The following is a 14,037-nucleotide window of genomic DNA, read 5'->3' as shown; positions in this document are numbered from 1 at the left end:
TGGGTTAATCCTACACTTCAATCCCTGCCATCATTCTGGACTATGTCCTTGCCCATGCAGGGGGTTTCAACCCCCAGCAGATGATCTGTAAGGTCCCCTTCCAACCCAAATCATTCTGCAATTCTACAATGATTTTATGATTAACATAGAGATGTTGGGAAGGATGAAAGTTTGACAAGAAAGTCTCACAGATATGTGTGCTGGGCAGAAAGATTTGTGAATGTAGAGTCTGATGAAGGAATAGAGATGGAAGCAAGTTTTGATATAGAAGAAAAGAATTGCTGAGCCAGTCTGACTGGATAACCAAGGAGGCAAAGGGTCTGTTAGTTAGAAGGGGTTTTATGGCTTAGAGCAAAGGATAAACCCACCCCAAACAAGAAGATGTTTTTACCAAGCAGAAAGAGAGCACAGGCAAACAAGGCAGCCAATGTGGCAAGTAGAAAAAAAGTCTCAGAATTTTCCACTGCAAGAAAACTGAAAAACAACTTCTGGCTTAAACTGCAATGTACGGACTGTGAGTGATTGGAGAACAGCAACATGAATATGGTAATGACAGGAGTTATGATAGGCTAGAGATAATAGTTAAGGTACAGATTGGTTCTACTGTATTAAAATGCTCAGCAAAGAAAAGTCTATAATGCACTGTAACCAAAATTAAAGGGTCTCCTGGCCTGCCTGCAGCTGGAGCTGACAGCTGTGGGCACAGCTCTGTCACCCATGACCCTGGGCTGCTGTGACATCTTGGATGGAATAAACTGCATTTCGTATCCAATAAACTGCATTTTGTATCCAATAAACTGCATTTTGTATCCAATAAACTGCATTTTGTATCCAATAAACTGCATTTTGCAGAGCTGCCTGGAGTCCCACATCCCTCATTTCAGCTCTTACACAGAGAGCCACAGCTCAGGGCTGAGGCAAGCAGTGCTTGCAACTCCCCCTGAACTATGAGCAGTCTGGAAAAAAAAAAAAAAATGAAGTGGCTTTGTTGATAGGAAATAGTTTATCCAGAATGAAGTGTATTGCAGGAACTTGCCCACTTTATCTCAATGGGTTCTGAAAAACATGTCAGCAAGTTCCAATATATTTATAAATTAATTTCAACGTCAACTTCTTGTTGCAACATTGTCATATTGATGCCACAATGTTCAGCTTTCTTCCACGTGCATGTGTTATACCATTCCATCTCAATACACCACACACAAATATTGGCTTGCTGTGCTACAATTTGAAACAAAAGAAGTTTTAATAATAGAAGTTTCCTGCAGCCAAGAAATTCTACCAGATCAAACAGAAATTCTCCCCAATAACAATTTGTATATTAGCAACTGGGTATTGGGCATGTTTGAAACACAATTTTTGAAAGGAGGTCACAAGTGAGATGTAACTGTTGTCATCTTCTTGTCCTCAAGAAAAGACAGAAGCAAGTGCACCTCTCCAAGGTGTTGAACACATAAATCCCTCCAGTACACCATGCACCAGTGCTGCTCTTTAGCCCTCCAAATCGAGGGATAAAAAAGAACAAATGAATTGCATGAAAAAAACCTCATTATGTGACGTGCTGAGCATTCTGGCCAGCACCCAGCACCCAGCTCCAGCCCAGATTAACACAAAGCATGTTGGCTGCTGTTAACTGGATTGCTGGAGCCTGCTTTGCTGTCTTGGAAAAGGGCTGAGGTATCTCCCACCCTGCAGCAACAGATCTTCTGTCTGAGCTGGCTTTTTCAGGGAAAGGAGCAGGGCTAAGGAGAGGTGCATGCAGTGATCCAGCTGGGACCCCAGCTCAGCTCAGTGGCATCAGGGTAAGATGCCAATAGTGACCAGAGGTCTTTGCTCCAAGGTTCTCTCAGAAATTTGTTTTTACCCACTAGCTTTACTAAAATTTAAATACAAAGGCCTGTCCCACAGAAGCTGAAATCAAGACTCCAGAGATTCTGTGCTACTGCCTACCCTTAATCCACCTATTCCCTGCAGAGTGGGCCTGATTGTGTCTTGGGAAATTGTATTTTTGTCTTTGCCACCTTGATGGCTGAAAAATCATTAAAAATTATGCCTTAGCTTGCTGCAGCAGCTGACAGCTTGACACAGGGGCCTATCTAAACTGCTCCTATTCAGTAGGGCTATGAAACGAGGAGGAATGCTTAAATATCAGTATTGCTTAATTAATGAAAATTTTCCCCAGAAATCTGGCAAATATGCAAGTACCACAGTGCTTCCCAGCTCCCTGTGAGTGCCAATCTCATCCCACATGTGTTCCCTGCCCAACTGTCACAGCATGCAGCACCCCCTCAACTTCCACCCTGCTGCAAAGACACAAAACCTAGAAGCATGAGGGGGCTGTGCATAAAAAAACAGACTCTGTATCACAAAACCCCCACCCAACAGGGCATGGTATTGTACCTGTATTGTTTACACATTTGTATTAAAAATACAGTTTCATACTGAATGATGCCTCAATAAGTAAAAACAGATGAAACCACAGCATACAGTGCTCAGCTGACCAGAAAAGAGGAGGGTGTTACAATCCAAGGTGCTGTCAGTGTAATCAGAGCCCTTTTTTCCATGGAATGTTTATGCTTAGGGACTTGATCTATAATGGGAAGACCCCTGAGGGAGAGGAATGACAGGCAACAGTGCAAAAGCAGTTTTTATCCCCCTAAAACACTGTTTCCAGTGTAGCTGTTCCTGGCATGAGAGTGTTCCAGGCTCCACACCACAGCTCCTGTCTCAGGTGGGGTGACAAAACATCTTGGAGCACTCCTTTAGTAAAACCAGGGGACCACAAAGATATATTTTATAAGCATGCCAAGTGGGAACAAACCCTGGAGAAGCCACATCAGTGAGAACATAGAGATAGTTTAATTGTGAACAGCTACTGCTCAATATTAGACAGTTCACCTGCTAGAGAAGGAAGTCTCTGGGAAGCCCTTTCAGCAGTTGTAATTGAAGCAAAATAGGCAGGGAATTGTGAGCACCCTGCAGAGGTTCTGCATGGCATAGGTGCCTGCAAGAGCAAGAGAGCAGCCCCAAAGGCCAAGGAGGTCATTCAGCATCATGTTGTCACAGCCTGGCTCTGACTGGAGCTGTTCTTGTGCCTCACCTTGCAGAGCTATCCCAGCCACTTCACACACCACTCCAGCAGAAACTACACACATGGTTGTGCCATGCTACTAACACCTGCAGAGCAAGGACTTTGAGGAGCAGATGGTTGCCAAAGACATCCAGGCAATCTTCAGAGAGTCTGGGAACCAACCCAGCCTCTCCCTGCTCTGTGTCCCTTCGGAGACAAGATGCTCTGGCAAAACTCTGGCACTGCAGCCAGACCAACTCCTCCTCCCTAACCAAGCCAGAATCACCTTCTGCATTGTCTATCCCACTTTTAATGTACAATCTTGTGTGGTTTTTGCAGCAATACTTCCAGTCTGTGTTTGTGAAGTTATCACTTACCTCTGCAAGCATAGTAGTTTGCAATTTTGAGTGCAGCAAAACATTTTTAAGCCCTTGATACACCTCTAGACTTTGTAGAACTCCACACTGGCAAAAGTTTTCTTCAAGGCTGCACTGGTTGGGAAGAGTGACCTCTCTTACTCTGTGGAACAGTACAGGGCTGCTTTCCTCAGCAGCAGGGTCAGCTACAGCAACCTTCATTCATGTCCAGCTGCTCACAGCAATTCCTAAATCATCCTTCCAACCCAGCCTCTCCCTGCTCTGTGTCCCTTCGGAGACAAGACGCTCTGGCAAAACTCTGGCACTGCAGCCAGACCAAATCCTCCTCCCAAACCAAGCCAGAATCACCTTCTGCATTGTCTCGCCCACTTTTAATGTACAATCTTGTGTGGTTTTTGCAGCAATACTTCCAGTCTGTGTTTGTGAAGTTATCACTTACCTCTGCAAGCATACTTTCAATGTCTGGCTTTGTGCTGCAAAGGAAGGTTGGACAAAACACTTTTTACATAGAAATATTTTGCCAGGAAAACAATCCATGGAAGCAGCAGCTCAAAGGGACCCAAGTAAAGCACAGAGGCTTTTGGAACCTTTTTCTTGTTTCTGAAGGCCTTGATTCAAAGCCTCCTCAAAGCCATGCAGTGAGTTGAATCACTTGCTTTATGGGCTCACCTCGGAGTGTCACATATCAGACAGTCTGTGTCACAGTCAACTTGTTTCCACAGCCTTTAGACAATTCTCCTTCACAAGGATACAGAGCTAGTGACTTAAGCACATCAAGTTTAACAGCCAAACCACTACTCTGGTTTCTGACTAGCACTGACACCCAAGGCTTTCATCTCTTAACCCACTGTCACTGCAGACACAACTTCTCTGTTATCCATGTGTTTTGACAAAGACAGACCAGAGATATGGTTCACTCCAGAGCTGATGTACCAGCTGGGTGAAGGGGAAACTGTGGCAGGAATTTAATTTTGGAGTTAAATCATAGAACATCTCTACCTATATTCCTGAATCTTACTGAGAAGAGTTTAACCACTGTTGCTACTCAGGTAGCAGTTAATCAGCTGCTCACTGCAAGACAGCAGCTTCTAGCTACACCTAGGACTTGGATGAGGCTGCATCATCTGCTTCAGAACCTATTTCAGTAAATCTGTTTTGTCTCTTGTCTCCTAATTTGCTTCAAAGTGACACACTTTACTGAATGGATCAATCATCTCACAGCCAAGAAAGCAGCAGACACAAGGAAATAAAAAGTTTTAGGCTGTTCAACCTAAAGCTTTATTTTGAAACACAAATATTTACCACCAAAAAGAAAACACCAGAGGAGGTCACTGTCCCCAAGAGATCAGAGCTCTCCTCCCTTTAAGCTCTAATCAACAAAGGCAGGGGAAAACCTCTGTCTCATTCCAGCAATTGACCACCAGCAAGGTTTGGGAATCAGTTCCCACTCACACATGGGATACATGCACGTGGACAGGTAAAGACAGGCAGGTGCCTCTGCCTGCAGTGATCCTGAAATCAGAGAGCCTGAAGTGGGAACAGGCCCTTCTGCACAGGTTCTGCAGCATTTGTGAGCTCTGACACATTTATCTGCAGCTGCAAGACGTGTGCTGGCACACAGACATGTCCTACATAGGCAAAGGGATTGCTGGATCTGATAACATGGGCAGGACTCTGCCCTGTGCACATCTTCATGCCCTGAACATGCTCCAGGGGATTTAGACTCAAGTTTTGCATATTCAGAATGTAACCTGACTAGTAATTAAACCCTCGGTGACTTTTGGAATGCCTCTTCAGTCTTGGCCTCTTCTGCTGGGCAGGGCAGCTGCTGTGGCTTTAAAAAACCTGTCTTTTCAAGGTCTGAGACAAGGAGGTAAGGCTGATGTCTCAAGTCTGTACAGATCAAACTCAGAGTGCATGGTTGCCTCATCCACAATATTACACCTTACAGCACCTCCATTTGGCTGCAGCTCACTCTCAGTGCAGCAAAACATTTTTAAAGCCTTGATACACCTCTAGACTTTGTGGAACTCCACAGTGGCAAAAGTTTTCTTCAAGGCTGCACTGGTTGAGAAGAGTGACCTCTCTTACTCTGTGGAACAGTACAGGGCTGCTTTCCTCAGCAGCAGGGGCAGCTACAGCAACCTTCATTCATGTCCAGCTGCTCACAGCAATTCCTAAATCATCCTTCCAAATTGCACTGTGGTAATTTAGGGATTGCTGGCACTGTGGACTGGTTCAGGGAGCTGGTTGGTTTTTTGTTTTTCATCTGGATGTGATAAAACCTTCCATTCAGAGCACATCTGCAGAGATGTGTTAGTACAAGCAAGGTAGTTACAAGCAAAAGGAAACAAATTCAGCTTTTCTGTCAAGAAAAATGCCTGGGAAGCAATTGCATTAGTGTTGATTGTCCACATAAAAATGCAGCTGTGGTGATCTGGAGCTTCCTAGTCCACTGCAGAAGACAGAGAAATGCTAAAAGAAAGAAATCAACAGATCCTGCCACGAGCTCAGCATGTCTGGATTTTCCTGCATTTATAAGATGAGAGCTTTTGTGGCTTCTGATGGAAGAGATCTTAACCAGGAGGAGGGGGAAGGAAAAAGAAAAAAAAAAAGACATGGCAACATTCTATTACCTGACATTAAGGTATCCAAATCTGGCCCTTGCAATAGCCAGGACAAAAGCAATTCCCACCTTCAGGCTGAAACATGAGCTTGATCAAGTAGGTGTCCAAAGCAAGGGTTAACTTGCATTTGTTGACCACGAATTTCATTGACTCCCCTACTTCACTCCACTTTGGGCTGGAGTGTTCCCATGACTCTGGAAGGCAGTAGCTGTGTCATATTCACATTTTCTGAAAAATCCTTTCAGCCAGGATTGTTCTCCTGGGAAGCTGAGAAGCCTCAGAGAAGAAGAAAAACAATTCTTATCTCATTTGCTTCTCCTGTGCTGTGCTCATGTGGAATGTGTTTGGAGATTGTTCACCCACAGGTGATTGTTCCATTGCATTCTGCTGTGAATTATTTTCACTCCTTGGCCAATCAGGGCCAGGCTGTGTCAGGGCTCTGGAAAGAGCCACATGTTTTCATTATTATCTTTTTAGCCCTCTGTAAGTATCCTTTCTGTATTCTTTAGTATAGTTTAGTATAGTATTCTTTTATATAATATAGTATCATAACATAATAAATTAGCCTTCTGAGAACATGGAGTCAGATTCATCATTCCTTCCTGCCACGGGGCACCCCACAAATACAATAGTAGCTGCTCAAAGTGTTTGGGATCAGGTGATCCACGTGCCCATCCCTGCTCAGGGAAGAAGGAAAACCTCACCATCATCAGCAATCCCTTCTCAGGCTCCCTAGTGCATCCTGGTTGGAAAAGAACTGCCGCAGGTCTTGGACCATCAGTTCAGCAAGAGCCAGGAGGCTTGCTAAGTGTGTCACTTAGCACTGCCATGACAACAGGAAACATCTGGCCAGATGTTAAAAAAATACTGCCAAAGGTGCTCAGGGTGGGCCCGCTTCAGTCAAAGTGATTTAAATCAATCTTAATCGTGTTTAGGAATCAGCAAGAAGGAAATGTTGTTTTGCAGTCATGATTTGATCTGTTTCTAGGAGAAGGCGAGTCAGACTCACCTGTTCACTTGTATCTGAACACAGCTCATTGCCAGGGTTTCTCTCTCAGCAGAAGAGGAGAAAAGTGATGTGTGTTTAAGCAATTTTACAGCTGATAGCAATCAGAAATCTGAATGTGCCCAGGTTGTTTTGTACTTATGCTATCTTGACTTCCCGTTGCTAGTGTATGCGCCCTTGAACGTTAGGAAAAAAAAAAGGAATTTAAAATGCAAGGAAAATAGAAATAAAATTATGTCTTAAAGTGTTAAATAAACTATCAAACATGAAGTTGGAAAGGGTTTTGGAATGCAAAAAAGCACTCAAGACCAAAACAATCCCATAACACAGCCATTCTTATACAGGTCTGAACTGAGTCAACTGTTGACATGATTAAGCAGTTGGAAACCAAAAGCCTTTTCTGGGGTCAAATTCAAGACTTCTGAGATGCTGCAAGCTCAGATAAGTCTTTCTTACTGAGCTAATTCAGTTTGTCCTTTGACTATGAGAAGCCAGAAAAGTAGAGGGGGAAAAAAAATCTACTACATATTAGACAAGATTAATTACTTTTCACAAAAAGCCTGAAGAACAACCTCAACATAAGCAATGCTGGTTGTTTGTATTTTAAAAGTCAGTCAAATTTTATGCCATGCTTTTCTTCCCTTTAGAATTTCAACAAATCCTCACAGCTTTGATATTTTTGTTTTACAGCAAAGAAAGGGTTTAAATTGGACTTGATGATCCTAAGAGTCTTTTCCAACCTAAATGATTCTAAGAAATATTTACTTACCCACATGAATAAACTCTAAATGAAAATTTGCACCAAAAGATCCCTTTAGCATTGCACAAATTTCACCTGAGCAAAGAACTCATTGCCTGAACTGGCCATGAGTGCAGTGTCCCACAGGTGCTTTGGGGGAGAAACCAGCAATACTCTAGCCAGGTTAAATCTGAAGTCTCTCAGCAGCAAGGAGGAGGTTAATAAGTAAAATAAAAATAGGGAAGTGTTTTCAAAGAATGAAGCAGCAACTCATAAAACTACAGTTCTGGGGAAGAGAGGTTATCTCCCAGCGACCAGTCTCAGCTGAAGCGTGGAGTTACTTCAGTATTTGCAAGTCAGTGGTTTAAGGGGGAGTTCAGTGCTGTTCAGCATCATTACATGTGGCAAAACCGTGAGAAATAACACACAGTCAAAGCCCACATTTAAGAACTGCTGCACTGGATAGGAGCAAGCAATGAGAGGAACACTCCCAGGTAGATTTTCACTGCCACCAAGACCCCAGAAGCAGCCCAACACATCTCCTTCTTTGTGAGGAAGCCAAGCTGCTACTGAGCTGTCTTGTGCATTTCCTGCCATATGTTTGCTGTTTAAGGGACAGTGGGGCCCCTGGCAGAAGCCTCAAAGTAGGGCAGATGAGTAATTTAATAGACATTCTTGATATAAAAGAAGTAGATGCTGGTCATCATGAGTTACCAGAGCAAAAGCAGCTTCACACAGACCTGCAGAGGGTCTGTGTCTTGAGATGGTGTTCACAGGGGTCCCAGGATGAGGGAAGAGATGAGGATCTTGACTCCATGTTTCAGAAGGCTGATTTATTATTTTATTTTATATATATATATATATATATATATATATATATATATATATATATATAATATAAAAAACTCTACTAAAAGAATAGAAGAAAGGATTTCATCAGAAGGCTTGAAAGGAAAGGAAAGGAATGATAATAAAATCTTGTTACTGACCAGACAGTCTGAGACAGCTGGACAGTGATTGCCCATTAATTAAAAACAACCACATGAGACCAATCAAAGCTGCACCTGTTGCATTCCACAGCAGCAGAGAATTGTTGTTTACTTCTCGTTTCTGAGGCCTCTCAGCTTCTCAAGAGAAAAAATCCTAGCAAAAGGATTTTTCACAAAATGTGTCTGTGACAGTGTCTCTCACCAACTCCCAAAGCACATCTTCACTTCAGGTTCAATTTCTCATATCCTGGAAAGCACAGACCAGTTTCTCTGGAGATAGAAGCCAAGGCAGGATACAAATTCTTGCTTTAACATACACACAGCATTTTGTTAGCAGAAATACAATCTTGGTGACTTCAGTTGTAGAAGCAGCCATGAGTTCATCAGGCTCCCACTGCAGTGGCCTGGAGTGATTTACAAAAATGAGTGATTTATGTAAATGGAGTGATTTACACAAATGAGGAGTGAACCTTGCAGAACCTGAGGGGACAGAGATGTTAATGGTGGCTTTGGCCCAGCCAGCAGAGGCCAAGGAAGTGCTCATTAATGAACAGAATTAAGTCCTTCTCTAAGTCCCTCAACACAAAGAGGTCTAAAAGAGCAGGTAGCTTTGCTACCTTGCTTTACAAGAAAACAGAAAGAAAGCTCTTCAGAATCCTAATTCAGGCAACTATTAACTCAACCAGCTAACTGCATCTTCCTGTTTCAAAATGCTTCTGGACAATTCTGGTTGAAGATGTCCCTGCTCTTGCAGGAGGGTTGAACTAGATGACCTTTAAAAGGTCTCATCCAATTCAAACTATTCTATGAAATAAAAGAGGAGTCTTTCATTAATTTCTAGTTTTCCCTTCCACAAGGCATGTTGGGAGTTAATGAGAGTGTGGACTCAGTTCAGTTTAGTTCAGTTCTTTCCTCTGATGTACATGAATCTGAATAATTGGTTTTATTTGGTGTTGTATTCTAGTTCAATGGTTCAATGGCTTGAAAAAACATGTTTTGGTAAGAAAAAATGCTGTCAGAAAGGAGAATATCAGCTGTCACATCCTCTCTAGGTTTTTGTCCATGCAACCTTGCATGCTGAACTCAGACCCAGCGATCAGCACTGCATTGGTTTTACTTCCCTGTGGTTCTGTACACTCAACAGAAACCCTGAGATTCTTTTCCAGGAGTCTCCAAATGCCTTGCACATACTGCTGCTGGCCTCACAAAGCAGCAGTTAAGGCAGTGGAAGCACAGAAGGCATCATGCAATTTTCACAGGGGAAAGCTGGAACACAGAGGGGTCAGAAGCACCTCAGAATGAATCAGCAGATCATTTTGAATTGCAGAGATCTTTGAAAACACACGTGTGACCACACTGTGGTTTTACCACAATTACAGCTGAGTATTGCTGTTCCTAACTGGGACAGGAGTGAGAAGGTAGGTGTTTGGCCAATCTGCACAGGCAATAGGCAGCCAGAAAAAGCTGATTTTCTCCAGCACTTCTGGACAGTACCATCTTTCCCCTTATTTTTCTGGGTGGATAACTAGGAGGGGATTCAGCCATATTTAGCAGCTCCAGTTTAAAAGCAAGTCTGAGGTGCAGTGCCACGCTGTCAGTTCCAGCAGAGCATTTTTTCCTCTGTTTCAAGGAGCTTTTAAAACTATTTTCATAGGTATTGTGTGGTACCAGACAGGAGTTACCCCTGAAGTGCTCAGTGAGTGCCAGGTCCATCACCCAGATGAACCATGTGCCCAGCTATCCCTTACAGCTCTATTAAACAGGGCTCTCCCCACTCACCTGCATACAGCTTCCAGGGCAGCCAGAAGAAACAAACAGCAAAGCAAAAATCCCTCCAGAATTACATTAGCCACATCCATTCCTGCCTCTGCACAGCACAGAGGCCTGCAAGAACCCAGAATTCAGCTCAATCCTCTTGAACTGCCTGCTACCAGTACCCAGAAACATGACTTGGAAAAACAAGCATTCCATGCTCTGGGCTTGGAGGAACCATCATTTAATTTAGGGATTAATTGCTGTGGGAAGCAAAGGGTTGCTGAGCCAACAGAGTGTCAGCTGCACTCTGAGCTTTACAGCTGCAAGCATCACTCTTGCTTATTCCACTCTGCCAGCAAGACTGAGAAATAAAGGCTCTTTTCTTTGCTCAACACTCAAGACAGCCTTAAGAGCCACACTATCAGCAGAATATCAGCCCTGTGCAGCCAATATTGCAAGATTTGTAGTGATAGAGTCTGAAAGCAGGAAGGAGACTGATGTAGCTTTAACAGCCTGCTTCAGTCTCCATACAAGCACAGATCTGAAGAGCCATCATCAGAGCCAGTGGATTTTCACAGTACCAGCTCAGACTGATCTGTCTCCTAAAGAGTATGGATTTCTCTTTGAATTCTCCCTGGCTTTCCCACAGTGAGCACCATTTAAGGCCTGGAGCAGGACACTACTGCCAAAACAACACAATCACTTTATACTTATCAATAGCTGTGATGCACCCAAATAGAGCAGAACTAATGTCTTATGCCTTACACCAAAGGAAGGAGCAATTTAGATTCAGAGTGCTCTCTGCTCCTAGTTTCCTTTGTTGAATTCAGGTAAGGGACTGCTGCACTTCAAAGCCTTCACCAAAAATAAAGGTGACTGTGGAGAACATCCCCACTTAAAACTGTCTATGTAGCTTGCAAGCTCAGGCAGAGACTGATTTGGCATGAATGTGGCTAGCATCTGCTCTACAGAAGCTCAAGGGCCAAGTCCAGACAAAAATTATAATCCACAGCAGAGTAAAACTGCCAATGAGTCCAACTCTTGCTTCTTTCTGTAGGAGTGCATTCTTTCCTAGGGCTTGAAGGCTCCACTTTGGGCAAAGCCATATGCCCTGAGAACATGACAGATTCAAAAGGATCCTCTTGTCAGGAAGATAACTTGCCTTCTGTTTCTATAGCAGTGGTGTTTAACTGCATAATGCAGCAATAGTGCTCCTCCACATCACTGCTCTCCACAATACCACTCCAGTCACAAACCACTCCAGCCTCTTGGTATCCAAAAGGAGCCAGAAATAGCTCCTCTCCAAACAAGCACCACAGCACCAAGAGAGCTGCTCTTGCAGCACATTTTACAGGGAAGTCTGACCCCCATCTATCCTGCTAAGTAATTCTACCTTTAGGGAGAGCACTTAACATCCAGCTCTCGGGCTAACCACTCAGCTCCACAGCTCTGTTTATGCTAGGAAAGTGCTACCACTTCTCAGGGCTCTCCAGGCTCAAGGTGCCTAAGCTGCTGCTGCAAATAATCATAGAATCATAGAATGGTTTGGGTTGGAAGGGACCTCAAAAGTCATCTCCTGATATGTCCCTTAGTGACTCCAAAGCTAAAGTGCCAGGCGTAGTACCAGGCAGCCACCATGTCCCCAGTCATGGCTGTACCCATCTCCCGGCACAGTTCTTGTCACCGTCCATGATACACTCCACTCTCTGCTGGTTTACCCTCACCGTGCTGAATTTTTAATGCGGTACCCAGGGCAGAGAGAAGAAACTGAACCAGATTTGACCCCACTCCCACAGCAGGAAAGCTCAGAGTCCCAGGACAGAGATCCAGGCACAGGATTCCCACCACCCACCCTGCTGCTCCCTCCTTTGGAAGGGAGATGTCGGCTCGGAGGCTGGCTGAGCAGCTTGGAGCTCCTGGCTTGGAGCAGCGCCTCATGCAGCGGCGCGAAGGCTGCGTGACCCACTCAGGAGAGGGATGAGCAGTGGCAGAGCAGCGGGGATCTGGCAGGAGCAGGAGCCTTTGTTGCAAGGGACCGAGTGGGTGCCGCAAGGAGAGCCGGAGCTGCAGGGCGCTGTTGCCATCTGCTGGCACCATCACAGAGCAAACCAGGCTGGCTTCCAAAACCTCTTCATACACATCCACAACTTGTAGTATGATTGTTCTGTAGTCACAACTGATAATGTTAAAATCAATTAAAAAAAAAAGAGAGAGAGAGAGAGAACTAGCCTGCTAGGAATGCACCACTGCCTGAAAACCAGGGAGCAAGACTTTGGCTCCAGCTGATACATTCTGGAAATCAAATGGAGGTGATGATGGATACAAATATGCCATGGACAACCCTGGAGAAGTCAGGGACACCTGCTTCCCCAGGGTCAGCATTTGTTTCTGCTTTCTTCTGAGCACATTAATAATCTCCCCACAAAACAGGCCCAGAAACAGCTGCCTGATAACAGAGCAATCATCTCCAGGCCCTGTACCCCAGCTTGTCCAAAAATACCCAACCAAAGTGTCCAAGGTGACCAGTGATCCATAAATGGCTTCCTCCAGCTGGTGGCCAGACCAAAATCCCACACACAATCTCTCCTGCCCCACCCATGGAGCAACAGGCTACAAGGCAGATGAGGAAAAACACCAGCCCACATTTGAACCCCTCTGTGTCCTGTGCTCCTGAGGCAGCTTGAGCAATTTCAGAAGGAATTGCCATGCTAACCCCACAGGACAATCACCCTTATGAAAGACTTATCCTGAACTGACAAAACAAATTAATTGCTGCTCCTGTGTGTATGTTCAGACTTAATAACACATTAATTAACATGAGACTTCTGCCCTTTGGCCTCATGCCAACAGTGGCTGAATTAATGACTGAAATTAATGTGACAAGAGGTGGAGAGCTATGGCATTGGGGTCAAATTAAGTAACACACAGGGACTCAGAGAGAGAACAGTTCACCCCTTGGCCCTTGCTGCAGTGCAACCAGAGCAGAACTTCACTCTCCTTGCTTTCCTGCTTCACATGAAGCTTTGTTTTCTGTCTGTTCATAGATCTCCTCAGTAAAGGTGCCACGCTGGAATAGTGAAGACATCCTGTTGGAATAGGGCTGTTTATGAGACAAGATGGTCTGATTTTATGGGGCTGGAAGGCTGGTCCTGCAGGGATAAACTCACAGCTTCAGCTAGGATCCTACGGGCAAGATCTTTGTGCAAATCTTCCAGTGAGGCACAGCTGATTTAAATACAAAGCCAGAATCTCACTGCAGGAGTTTTTGATACCTGTACTCCCTCTATTTGATGTTTTCACTCAGGTGCCTCAAAGTGCTGGTTGATTTGATCAGGGGCAGGGAAACAAAGAGAAGGGAGATGGATGGGGGAGGCAATGCAGGAGGGAATAAGAGGAATGTGGGGGAGCTGCTGGCTGCTGCCAGACCCATCTGCTCATGCAGCGACAGTTCCAGGTGTGAAAAATGCCAATCAC

Source organism: Haemorhous mexicanus, chromosome 10 (assembly GCF_027477595.1).
Source record: "Haemorhous mexicanus isolate bHaeMex1 chromosome 10, bHaeMex1.pri, whole genome shotgun sequence".
In the NCBI taxonomy this organism is placed as follows: Eukaryota; Metazoa; Chordata; class Aves; order Passeriformes; family Fringillidae; genus Haemorhous; species Haemorhous mexicanus.
Note: the sequence above shows the minus strand (reverse complement) of the source record.